The 12,818-nt window shown below is 37.8% G+C and overlaps 1 long non-coding RNA gene across 1 annotated transcript in view; it reads left to right on the top strand.

Annotated features, from left to right (window-relative positions):
* The window catches only part of LOC130681387 (uncharacterized), a 167,379-nt gene extending 158,710 nt beyond the window's left edge, over positions 1 to 8,669 (top strand). Inside the window, exons 3-4 of the long non-coding RNA XR_008994508.1 lie at positions 6,246 to 6,380; positions 6,668 to 8,669. This is a non-coding gene — a long non-coding RNA (uncharacterized LOC130681387). The remainder of the gene's footprint in view (positions 1 to 6,245; positions 6,381 to 6,667) is intronic.
* Positions 8,670 to 12,818: the final 4,149 nt, after the last annotated feature.

The following is a 12,818-nucleotide window of genomic DNA, read 5'->3' on the forward strand; positions in this document are numbered from 1 at the left end:
AAGCACAATAGGATTTGGATAGAGAAAGATAGAAGGAAAAAATTGGTGCTATGAAAACCATGGGGTTGAAAATAGATGTGTCCTAACCATTGGGCCAGAAGCTAAATACCTCAAGAGGAGTGGGAGATTCATACTGGACCTATTTTCAATTATAAATACTGTGGACATAGTATAGTTTGAAATATATTAATGTGCTTTTCTTTTTTATACTTCCTTGTATGGGGCTGTCTTCTGATTCATCCACATACATCCATTGCCTTAGGAAGGATAAAGACAGGAAAGTTAGGGCCAGAGCACAGACAGAAAAAGTTTACTCTTCAAATTTTGACTTAAAATTTGTCAAGTTTTTTGAGTCCACGGAGACAATATGCTAGGATTTGCTAAAGGAGAAATATTTTTCTGAATTCCAAAAACTGCCCTTTCCATGCACCAAGTGTAGGAGACACACATCACAGATCCTTAAGCTGTAGTATAAGAAGGGTTGAAGGTGTCACCTAAGGGAAGATAACAGAAACAGGAAGAGGAGGGAGAAGATTTCTGTCCTGGGGAAAGAATTGCACAGGAAGGAGGAGAGACTAGTTTGAGGTGCTCTTTGAGTCCCTTGTCAGAAACTAGGATCCCGACTCCCAAGTCTTAGCCACAAGATGGTAGAGTCTGATCAGAGCCCCAGCGCATCCTGTCCTTTGCGTTCAGTGTGGTCCGGGAGCAGTAGACGAGCAAGGGCAAGGGCAAGGGATGTCTAGATAAATGGTTTACCTACAGAAGGACCCCAAACCCCATGGCCTACACAGAGTTTGCAAGAGACGTAGGAGTTCCCACGTGCCTGGTGTGGGGGAGGGTAGTGGGGGGCTGGGGGAGGGGTCAGGAGCACCGGTGACCGATAGAGCCTAGATGTCTGGGTGAAGAGGCCACAGAGCCCACCTCAGCCAGCAGCACGTGTGAGGCTGTTGGCCTCAGCAGCGTGCCCCCACACTGCCTCTCTGGGCCTGTGGGTCTAAGCGTACCCTGGGCTGAAGGTCAGCAAGTGCAGTCAGGGTTCACATCGGGTCCACACTTCAGTGGGCAGCAGTGCAGACCTCCCAGGAATAAAAATAGACTGACTCCATGATGGGGGCGCGAGCAAAGCTCCAGGTCAGAGACTCATCACTAGGAGGAGTTACAATGCCCCTCCCTCCCCCCATCCCCCCACTCCCCCTACCAGCATTAGGGGTAAAGAGGGCAGGAAGGGAAACACTCCGTGAGAAGTGACAAGCCAGTTCCTATGCGGATTTTGGACTTCAAACTGGCAGACAATTTACCCATTGGGTCAGAGGTTCTCAGCTTGGCTGCCCAGTGGAATCACCTGGGAAGCTTTTAAACTCTTGATGGCCAAGCCCAGTCAAATTACAATCTCTGGAGGTGGGATCCCGGCTCTAGGATTTTAAAGAAATCTTCATATGATTAAAAAGTGCAGCTAAATTCTAGAACTGCTGCGAAGAGGAAAAAGAAACGTAAAGGAAACTTTTAAATTGGGAGTGATCATTCATTGGCAAACTGAGTTTAGTTTTTCCTCCATTACTGAAATTCTTAGATGATCTAGCACAGGATGAGATTATACAAAGACAAGAAAAATGTCAAAAAAATATCTATACCGGAATTATTTTCAGCCCAGGACCACATAATAAAAGTAAGAGCTAATACACACGGAGTGCTTACTATTTGCTAAACATTAGTTAAAGTGTTTTATACATGTTAATTCCTTGAATACTCACGGCAACCTAGGAAGTAGGCACTATTAGTATTCCTAGTTCTGCTAAGAAAACAGTCATGGGGATGTTAGGTAACTTTTCCAGTTAGTAAGTTTCAGAGCAAGTGTTTGCACTGAAAAAGGGCCGCCTCCGAAGCCGGCTCCCCGCCCCCAGCTGCCGCCTGACATGGCTCCGACATGATGGAAATGACTTCTACCCTCAATTGGCAAAATGACTTAAAATTTTCACAGCTCTTGTGTGGTCTTCCACAAACTATGTACTTCTAATAATCTTCATTTGCTTATACTGTAGGGAAGGCTCTCCCCTGCCCAACTTTCCCTACTGCTCTATAAGGACAGCTGTCCACTGCTTCACCCGGGATATGTCTGCCCTCGAGAAACCTAGAAAACACAGCGTGTTGTACCCGTGAGTAAGGAGCTAGATAAGGGCCTTGAAGGCTGGACACCTGGCCATGAAGGCCACATGCATGTGCGTCTTCAGTGCTTATGTAACCATGAATCAGCACTATAGCAGTATAAGAAGTACAGCTTTATGCAGAATAAACTGACTTCTTTTAAGCACCCTCCATGATGACTCCTGCCTCCTTCTTTGCTCTTTGCGTTGCTCTAAAACCTGAAGGGCAACCCCTGGACCCCGACATATACCCACATCTACTACAAGTTTGTCAGGGTGCTGCAGAGAACTTCCATGTGTCCTGTTCTCTTCATCATTTTAATTATTGTTAGTATTTTTCCTCCCTTCAGAATATCAGAATATCCCTTTCTACATTTAATAAGAAACTCAATTTAAATGCCGCGTCTGCCTTCTAAGACCCTTTCTGACTCTCTGCAGGGCGTATCTTTTTGACTTGCTCTGACTCCCTGAATCACATCCCTACACAGCCCTTGTATGTGACTGTCTAGTATCACTTACTTTGAAAACCCTCCTCATTCTTCTCCTGAGTCCTTCTCATTCAACACTTATGGTCAACAACTGCCTTATTTATCTGTCTCTTTAATTGTTAACTTGTATTGTTCATATTAAAAATCATATATTTTAATAACATTTCATGCAAAGAGTCATGATTCAAATCTAATACGTCTAAGAAAATGGTATCCCCTCCAAATAATACATACTACAAATATAGATTGAAGAGAGTTTAAAATGGAATCTATTGAATGACAACTGCTAGCTCAACAGGAAAAATACAAGGTAAAGGAGCAAAAATACTTCTTTTCACTTTTCCTTTCTAGAGTAATGGGCGGTATCTTCAGTTATTTGAAATTGTGTATCTCTCAAAATAACATACTTAAAACTATGTGTCTTAGGCTGCCTTTTGGGAAGAGATAATTTTAGTTGGACTTTCTTGTCCTTCAAGACTCTTCTGACATGGCCTCCCTTCAGATTTCACGGGCAGTGTTGTAGAACTTTACTAGACAAATACATATTTTAAAAGATTTAGTGATAAGCAGAAGGAATTTTGCTTTTCAAAATTTAGAGAGTTATATCTTTAATTGAACTGAGATTTACCAAGTTGTGGGAGCCAATACTTCCTTTTTGATTTTATGTGTTCTGAATGTTTGCTACCTTAAAGAAGGAACAAAAGATGAGTGTTTTCCTTTTCTTTCTTTTACCTTGTGGCCTTTGAAATTAATGCTAAAAGTACATCAGGCTTCACAATAATTTCTCTCATTTTGTATTTTTTATTAGACAAACTAATATTGACCCAACTGGCAATTATTGGCAAGGAATTAACACACCTCAAATTTCATAGTTACATCAATTTACAGGTATTTGGTAAAAAGATAGGTCAATAGCCTCAAGTTCAAATTATTCCTTATGACTTATGGTCCAGACCAAGGATAAATTATTTTAAATTCTGTAAATTTCCGCATCACTTTAAGCATTTTAAATCTTCCTCTGAATTGTTCTTGTACCATTGATGCGCCTTTCAGAGATAACTATGCTTAAAAAAAAAGTTTGAAAAATATTTGCCACTCTCTGAGGAAAGTAAGGACTCAATGGTATATTTTGAATTCTACTTCAATTACTTTATGATAAAGGATTTTCTTTATTCACAAGTGAGAGCTGCTGGTTGAAGGTAGAGTTCAGCTGTTTATATACTAACATGCAGCAATTATGATGAAACAAAACCCATTCTGGAATTCTCTTGTAACTATGGCAACTAGAATTAAATGAATTCTATAAAAATACAAAAAGCCACCCCAGCAGGATAGAGTAAATATTATCTCTTATTGATTTATGAAGGTTCCAGATGATGAAAAGTGGTTAATATATTTCTGTCATAAACCACATTTGTTAGGGCTTCTTTTTATTGATGGAGCCTTATTGATGGAGCCATTGTCTATTTAAGTAATGTCAGCAGATACCATTAATTTTTACATCTTTTTTTCAGTCTCTTCTGCCTTCATTACAAGAAGCTATCAGCTGTTCTATTATCTTCTGTATTTTATTTAGGCTTAACAAGGATGATGCTTGACTCGAGGATCATTTCTGATTATGTTTGGCTAAAATCTAGCTTGACCAAAGATGGTTAGTACAAATGGGTTACAGATTTATTTTGAGGGAGAATTAGTTGGTTTGGACATTTTATTACACTTCAATTTGGACGAAACACTCAGCTCTCTTGGCTTCAGGTGGCTGGTGCTTGCAGTGGGATTTGTTTGAAAAGGAAAATTAAACTTTTTGTAATGTGTTCTGTAAGTAGACTAATTTAAAATTCAATCCCAGCAATAATGTGAGGCTAAAACTGAGCAACATTATGTAGCAAGATAGAGGTTTTGTGTCCCAGAGGGTTTGGTGTGCAGGTGTCAGCAGGACTTTGCATGCAAAATGCCAGCATGTACTATACCTACTTCTGCCTGTTCCCTAAAATAAGCTCAACACTTTGTGTCTTGATTAAAGTGAAAAGGTCACTGTTTCTTTTTCCTCCAAAATACTGATGACAGTCATAATAGTGGAACATCTGCAAGCCAGGATGAAGAAGCAAAGATACATGCTAGGCATGGTCCTGGGATTTCTCGAGCTCTGCATGTCATCATATACATTTTCCCATGATTGTTTCCAGTCTCTATGTCTCAGTGGATATGCTGTTGTGGTAAGTTAGGAAATGCATTTTCTCACATCAAAGTTCTCAGTCATAGAAACAAAGCAGAAAGTTATAAGACTGAAAACTTAAGGACATTTAATTTCTTATTCTTATGTTCTCTTAACCTCTAAAAATATTGACTGTAAGCTTGAACTTTGAGGTACGCTACCTATCTTACTAGGTGGGGTTTATTTAGCTTGTGTAATCTGTCTTATTTCTGACTAGTTTTTTTCCTGTTATTGTCAATATTGAAATTCCTGAAATAAACTACTATCAACCCAAGCATTTGCCTAAGAAAATAGGTAATAGGAGAACCACAGGCTTGCCTTATTTTGGTCCTGATACAGCAGTTCTCTAAAGTCCCCAAGTTTTACAAGGGCCTTGATGCATTGTGTCAAAGGAGTCTCCTAAATGACATTGCAATCTGATCCCTTCTGCCTGCAGTTCTAAGGATCTTGGCACTCCAAAGTTTTATAGGCATTTTGATTACATTTCACAGCATTCCTATGTCAGGTTGACATTCTGCTTTGAATCACAACATATGAGAATTGAAGGGGATTTCAGAGATCACCTAGTCTAAGCTGTTCATTTTGCAGATAAGAAATTGAGGCTCAGAGAGGTGAAGTGAACTGCCCAAGGTCACACAGCTCATTAACAGCACAGCTGGAATAAGACCTGTGCTCCTCTAACTCCTAATCCCAAGCTCTTTCCATTAAACCTCATAACCTCATGTTTTCTCTTACGTTCAGGGGAAAGCACTTCCAGGTTTTCCTTTAGCATGAGTTCACAAACAGAAAGTAGGATTACCCATCCCCAAACTAGTGCACCATCCATTATTGCCCATTATATATCTTCTCAGTTATAAAGGGAAAAAAGAAAAAAAGCCTGAACATTCTGCTTTTATATTCATTATCTACTCTGTGCCTGTTAGTTGCTCTCTTTTTTTGGTGATGCTTTTACTGATTAACTCGGTTTCTGTAATATAAAATGGTGAAATGCATTATCCTGGGTAAATGTGATGTTATTAATGTGTTTTATTCTAGTTATGGGTCATTATTTCCGATAGATGTAATCGTCCCAGCACTGAGACCTAGCAGGTGGTCTCACCAGAAGTTATAACAGTTTTCTTAATGGTCTGGTAAGAATGTCATTTGCAGGGCAGCAAGGGCAAAGGGAAATCGGTCCCAGAGCTAGCTTGCTTCTGCACTCATTCCCAAGCTTGAGCAAGCAAAAGTAAATACATATTTTCTCACTGATCAGCTGGGTATTTATTCCTGCATATTTATTTTCAGTAAAAGTGATGAGGATCCATGTATATTTATTTCTTATTTACAATTTACAGCCTCCTTCCCCCTGCCCTCAATAATACTACAAATGACCCAGCAATACTTTGCTTTTCTAATTCTTAGAGGAAACAGGCCTTATTGCCTCCTGGGAAGAGCAAACACCTACTCAAGCAATGAAATATGATTATATTAAGTTGGCCAGGCAGAAGACAGAGACCACTGGAAAGCAGAAATCAAGAGACAATTTTTCCATTAGAGGTAGCTCACTCTTGAGAGAATGTATGATACCAGAATGATGAGAGAAATAGAAGTGATGTATTAAATGTTAGCACTTCAGTGTACCTAAGAGGCATGCACACCAGAAATTGTTACATGATTAAGATGATGGTGTATATGATTGTCCTTCTAAATTTTTCCTTGTACAGAGCATAATCACAGTTGAATGAGTCAGTGTATAATTACAAGCATTAATGCTCTGATGAAACAAACTGTCTACATTGAATAAAGTGTCTTGCAATGCTGACGAGTGTTCCTGTCTGTTTCAGGCGCTCTCCTGGGCTGCACTTGCTTGCATACGCACATGCGTGAGAGTGAGCAAGCGGTGCTTGAGACAAACAGAATCTGTGGGTGCCTGTCAGAGGCATTTGTTAATTTAATTAGTACAGCTTCTGTAAAGTATCAGGTTAGTAATTTAAGTACTTCACTCATTCTTCATTGCTATTGTTGTATTTCATGGATTCTATGATGAATGTGTTTTTCTCTCCAACATTTTAACTTCTCCAAAATTAAGAGTACAAGGCTACCACAGAAACATTGTGGGTTCATTCCAGTCTACCACAGTGAAGCAAATATCATAATAAAACAAGTTAAATGAACTTTTTGGTTTCCCAGTGTATATAAAATTTATATTTACACTGTACTGTAGTCTATTAAGTGCAATAACATTATGCCTAAAAAAATACATACATTAATGAAAATACACTTTAATAATATGAAAATACTAATAAAAAACCCATTTTATTATATTATTGCAAAAATTGCTAACCATCACCTAAGCTTTAAGTGAGTTGTAATCACTGATCACAGATCACCATAAAAAACATAATAATAATAAAAATGTTTGAAATATTGTGACAATTACCAAACTGTGACACAGAGACACAAAATGAACAGATGCTATTGGAAAAATGGTGCTGATAGCCTTGCGCAACGCAAGGGTCTTTAAAACTCCCAATTTGTAAAAAATGCAATCCCTGCTAAACACAGAAAATAAAGCAAAGCACAGTGAAACGAGGTGTGCCTGGACCCTGCAGCGGATGGCGGCCATTTGCCGTGGCTGTCACCGCCTGTGTGTGCCTGGAGTTGGGGGCATGACTGGAAAAGTGCGATCCAGTGACATGTCAGCTGACATACCGTTTAAGGACTGATTGAGAAAGGCTTAGGAGAGTGTTAGACTGAAGCCTCTCCAACAGAGCACCAGTATAAAATCTTGAAGATCGAATACAAGTAGCTTGGAAGAAAATCCTGACGGCAAGAGCAGGGCCCTCTTTTAGGAAGTGCTGTGTACCATGTTCCTCTCTGAGTGAACGAGGGGTTCAGGGGAGTGAATTTCTGGACACAAAGTTGTTTTGCAAGTACCTAAACAAATTTATTTTGTTTATACTTTCCTTTTCAATGGGTGAACAAGAATGCTCTGTGAAAAGAAAAAAGCTATGTCTAAATAAGTTTTAGAAGGGGTTTTCAGTGAATTTTAAATAAAAATCCTAAAGGACAGGAAAACAGCTTAATTGGCAGTGTTTTTCTTTCTTTGTGGTAAAAAATAGTACATCTTACAATCAATGGCATTTTACATTCAGTGAATATGGCATTTGGTCATCCTATCTAAAGCCGAGAGATTTGGAGAACCAGTCTAGCTTCTACATTTTAAATAAGCTCAAAGAAAGTGGATGAGTTGCCCATTACTACACAGCTCTCTGGTATATGACAGTGACAAGCTACATTTTAGAGGTCACCATGGATAACTGTTGGGAACTAGGTTTGTTTTGTTTTAATAACACAATATCATTTTTGTCTACACAATGAAGTGACTTCCTTGTCCTTAGTATCTAACAAAGCAAATGATAAAATATTTCTTATGTTTGGGAACGTCCCAGGAGGTATAAAAACATGTCCTTTCCAACAATATATGTTAAGTTATTTAGGGGTTGGTGGCAGTTTCTTAATATTTCGGGAAATATTATTTTTGGGAAAAATGCATAATGTTCCTTTAACACCTAGAGAATTCTAGATAAACAACAGTGGTTTTGCTTATACCGAGCAAAAATCAATGGTCCTGAGAATAAAACAATGTAGTTAAATATTTTTTTCCCACATGGTTGTCTCCAGCTCAATCCATGTTGTTGCAAATGGTAGGATTTGTTTCTTTCCTATGGTTGAATAGTATTCCATTGTGTATATGTACTACTTCTTTATCCATCCATCTACTGATGGACACTTAGGTTGCTTCCGTATTTTGGCTATTGTAAATAGTTCTGCAATAAACATAGGGGTGCATATGTCTTTTTGAATCTGAGAACTTGTATTCTTGGGGTAAATTCCAATGAGTGGGATTCCTGGGTCAAATAGTATTCCTATTTTTAGTTTTTTGAGGAACCTGAACCTCCATATTGCTTTCCACAATGGTTAACTAGCTTACATTCCCACCAGCAGTGTAGGAGGGTTCCCCTTTCTCCGCATCCTCACCAGCATTTGTTGTTCCTAGTCTTTTCGATGTTGGCCATCCTTACTGGTGTGAGGTGATATCTCATTGTGGTTTTAATTTGCATTTCCCTGATGAGTAGTGATGTGGAGCATTTTTTCATGTGTCTGTTGGCCATCTGAATCTCTTCTTTGGAGAATTGTCTCTTCATATCCTCTGCCCATTTTTTAACACGGTTATTTGCTTTTGGGTGCTGAGGCATGTGAGTTCTTTTTATATTTTGGATGTTAACCCCTTGTTGGATATGTCATTTACAAATATATTCTCCCATACTATAGGATGCCTTTTTGTTCTGTTGATGGTGTCCTTTGCCGTGCAGAGGCTTTTCAGTTTGATGTAGTCCCATGTGTTCATTTTTGCTTTTGTATCCCTTGCTTGAGGAGATGTGTTCAGGAAGAAGTTGCTCATGTTTATATTCAGGAGAGTTTTGCCTATTTTGTTGTCTTTTACGAGTTTTATGGTTTCATGACTTACATTCAGGTCTTTGATCCATTTGAGTTTACTTTTGTGTATGGGGTTAAACAATAATCCAGTTTCATTCCCTTGCATGTAGCTGTCCAGTTTTGCCAGCACCATCTGTTGAAAAGGCTGTCATTTCCCCATTATATGTCCATGGCTTCTTTATCATATATTAATTGACCACAAATGGTTGGGTTTATATCTAGACTTTATAGTCTGTCCATTGGTCTGTGGTTCTGTTCTTTTGCCTGTACCAAATTGTCTTGATTACTGTGGCTTTGTAGTAGAGCTTGAAGTCAGGGAGCATAATTCCCCCTGCTTTATTCTTCCTTCCCAGGATTGTTTTGGCTATTCCGGGTCTTTTGTGGTTCCATATGAATTTTAGAACGATCTTTTCTAGTTCATTGAGGAGTGCTGTTGGTATTTTGATAGGGATTGCATTGAATCTGTAGATTGCTTTAGGCAGGATCACCATTTTAACAATATTAATTCTTCCTATTCATGAACATGGGATGTGTTTCCATTTATTGTATCTTCTTTAATTTCTCTCATGAGTGTTTTGTAGTTTTCAAAGTATAGGTCTTTCACGTCCTTGGTTAGGTTCATTCCTAGGTATTTTATTTTTTTTGATGCAATTGTGAATGGAATTTTTTTTCTGATTTCTCTTTCTGCTAGTTCATCATTAGTGTATAGGAATGCAACAGATTTCTGTGTATGAATTTTGTATCCTGCAATTTTGCTGAATTCAGATATTAGATCTAGTAGTTTTGGAGTGGATTCTTAAGGCTCTTTTAGGTATGATATCATGTCATCTACAGTGACAGTTTAACTTCTTCCTTACCAATCTGGATGCCCTTTATTTGTTTGTGTTGTATAATTGCCGTGGTGAGGACCTCTAGAACTATTTTGAATAAAAGTGGAGAGAGTGAGCAACCTCGTCTTGTTCCTGAGCTTAAAGGAAAGGCTTTCATTTTCTCGCTTTTAAGTATGCTGTTGGCTATCGGTTTGTCATATATGGCCTTTTTATGTTAAGGTACTTGCCCTCTATACCCATTTTGTTGAAAATTTTTATCATGAATGGATGTTGAATTTTGTTGAATGCTTTTTCAGCGTCTATGGAGATGATCATGTGGTTTTTGTCCTTTTTGTTGATGGATTTCGGATGTTGTACCATCCTTGCATCCCTGGAATAAATCCTACTTAATCATGATGGATGATCTTTTTGACATATTTTTGAATTCTGTTTGCTAATATTTTGTTGTTTATTTTTGCATCTGTGTTCATAATTGGTCTGTAGTTTTCTTTTTTGGTGGTGTCTTTGCCTGGCTTTGGTATTAGAGTGATACTGGCCTCATAGAATGAGTTTGGAAGTATTCCCTCTTCTACTTTTTGGAAAACTTTAAGGAGGATGGGTATTAGGTCTTCACTAAATATTTGATAAAATTCAGCGATGAAGCCATCTGGACCCAGCATTTTGTTCTTGTGTAGTTTTTTGATTACTGATCCAATTTCATTGCTGGTAATTGGTCTGTTTAGATTTTCTGTTTCTTTCTGGGTCAGACTTGGAAGGTTGTATTTCTCTAGAAAGTTGTCCATTTCTTTTAGAATATCCATTTTGTTAGCATATAATTTTTCACAGTATTCTCTAATAATTCTTTGTATTTCTGTGGTGTCCATAGTGATTTTTCCTTTCTCATTTCTGATTCTATTTATGTGTGTAGACTCTCTTTTGTTCTTGATAAGTCTGGCTTGGGGGTTATCTATTATATTTATTTTCTTGAAGAACCAGTTCTTGCTTTCATTGATTCTTTCTATTGTTTTATTCTTCTTGATTTTATTTATTTCTCATCTATTCTTTATATGTCCCTCCTACTACTGACTTTGGGCCTTATTTGTTCTTCTTCTAGTTTCGTTAATTGTGAGCTGAGACTGTTCGTATAGGATTGTTCTTTTTTCCTGAGGTAGGCCTGTATTGCAATATACTTTCCTCTTAGCATGGCCTTTGCTGTGTCCCACAGATTTTGCAGTGTTGAATTATTGTTGTCTTTGTCATTTGTCTCATATATATTGCTTGATCTCTGTTTGTATTTAGTCATTGATTCATTGGTTATTTAGGAGCATGTTGTGGTGCCTCAATGTATTTGTGTGATTTTTAATTTTCTTTGCATAATTTATTTCTAGTTTCATACTTTCGTGGTCTGAGAAACTGGTTGGTACAATTTCAATCATTTTGAACTTACTGAGGCTGTTTTTGTGGCCTAGTATATGTTCTATTTTGGAAAATGTTCCATGTGCACTTGAGAAGAATGTGTGTTCTGCTGCTTTTGGGTGTAGAGTTCTGTAGAAGTCTGTTAGGTCCATCTGTTCTAATGTGTTGTTCAGTGCTTCTGTGTCCTTACTTATTTTCTCTCTGGTTGATCTGTCCTTCAGAGTGAGTGGAGTGTTGAAGTCTTCTAGAATGAGTGCACTGCATTCTATTTCTCCTTTTAATTCTGTTAGTATTTGTTTCACATATGTAGGTGCTCCTGTGTTAGTTGCATAGATATTTATAATGGTTATATTTCTTGTTGGATTGACCCCTTTATTATATAATGTCCTTCTTTGTCTCTTGTGACTTTCTTTGTTCTGAAGTCTATTTTTATGATACAAGTACTGCAAATCCTGCTTTTTTCTCCATATTAGTTGCATGAAATATATTTTTCCATCCCTTTACTTTTAGTCTGTGTATGTCTTCATGTTTAAAGTAATATCTTGTAGGCAGCATATAGATGGGTCTTGTTTTTTTATCCATTCAGTAACTCTATGTCTTTTGATTGGTGCATTCAGACCATTTACATTTAGGGTCCTTATTGATAGGTATGTACTTATTGCCATTGCAGGCTTCAGATTCATGGTTACCAAAGACTCAAGGTTAACTTCCCTACTATCTAATAGTCTAACTCAACTGAGTATGCTATTACAAACATAATCTAAAGGTTCTTTTTTTCTTCTCCTTTTTCTTCCTTCTCCATTTTTTATATATTAGGTACCATATTCTGTATTCTTTGTCTATCTCTGATTGACTTTGGGGGTAGTTGATTTAATTTTGCTTTTGCTTAGTAATTAACTGTTCTACTTTCTTTACTGTGGTTTTATTACCTCTGGTGACAACTATCAAACCTTAGGAACACTTCCATCTATAGCAGTCCCTCCAAAATAGACTGTGGAGATGGTTTGTGTGAAGTAAATTCTCTCAGCTTTTGCTTATCTGGAAATTGTTTAATCCCTCCTTCAAATTTAAATGATTATCTTGCCAGATAAAGTATTCTTAGTTCAAGGCCCTTCTGCTTCATTGCATTAAATATATCATGCCACTACTTTCTGGCCTGTAAGGTTTCTGCTGATGATAGCCTGAAGGGCATTCCTTTGTATGTGATCTTATTTCTCTCTCTGGCTGTTTTTAATAGTCTGTCCTTATCCTTGATCTTTGCCATTTTAAT

The sequence above is a fragment of the Manis pentadactyla genome, chromosome 17 (assembly GCF_030020395.1).
Source record: "Manis pentadactyla isolate mManPen7 chromosome 17, mManPen7.hap1, whole genome shotgun sequence".
Taxonomy (NCBI): Eukaryota; Metazoa; Chordata; class Mammalia; order Pholidota; family Manidae; genus Manis; species Manis pentadactyla.